The following is a 727-nucleotide window of genomic DNA, read 5'->3' on the forward strand; positions in this document are numbered from 1 at the left end:
CTATCCCCCATCCCCATTCCTGGCTCCTTCCCCAACCCCATCTCCATTCCCATCCTCTTTCCCTATCCCCCATCCCCATTCCTGGCCCCTTCCCCAACCCCATCTCCGTCCCCATCCTCTTTCCCTGTCCCCTATCCCCATTCCTATCCTCTTCCCCAACCCCATCCACGTCCTCATCTTCATCCCCATCTCCATCTCCATCACCATCCCCATCTCCTTCCCTACCCCCATCCCCATTCTTGTCCCATTCCCCAATTCCATCTCCATCCCCATCTCCTTCCCTATCCTCCATCCCCATTCTTGTCCCATTCCCTAACCCCATCTCCATAGTCATCCCCATCTCCTTCCCTGTCCCGCATTCCTACTCCTATCCTCTTCCTCAATCCTATCCCCACTCCTATCCTCTTCCCCAACCCCATTTCCATCCTCATCTCCATCCCTATCCCCTGATTGACCTTTTTTGTCTACTACTCCCAACCCCTCCTACCCACTAATCTTCTATACAGCTACCAAAGATGACTCAACCCAAGATTGGGAAATGGTGCCAGCCTTCTATTCTCATTGACCACCCCAGACCCAGGTTATTGTCGGGAATTGAGGAAAGAATTTGCTGGAAGCAGGAAATCGAGGAGTTCCGCTCTGGCTAGGGTAGGAAAGAGCTGCCTGCCATGATTGACCATCATCTTGATTTCCACAGAGGCTACTACAATATGATTCCCCCTTCACC

This window comes from Vombatus ursinus, unplaced genomic scaffold (genome assembly GCF_900497805.2).
Source record: "Vombatus ursinus unplaced genomic scaffold, bare-nosed wombat genome assembly UNPS02009975.1, whole genome shotgun sequence".
NCBI classification, from domain to species: Eukaryota; Metazoa; Chordata; class Mammalia; order Diprotodontia; family Vombatidae; genus Vombatus; species Vombatus ursinus.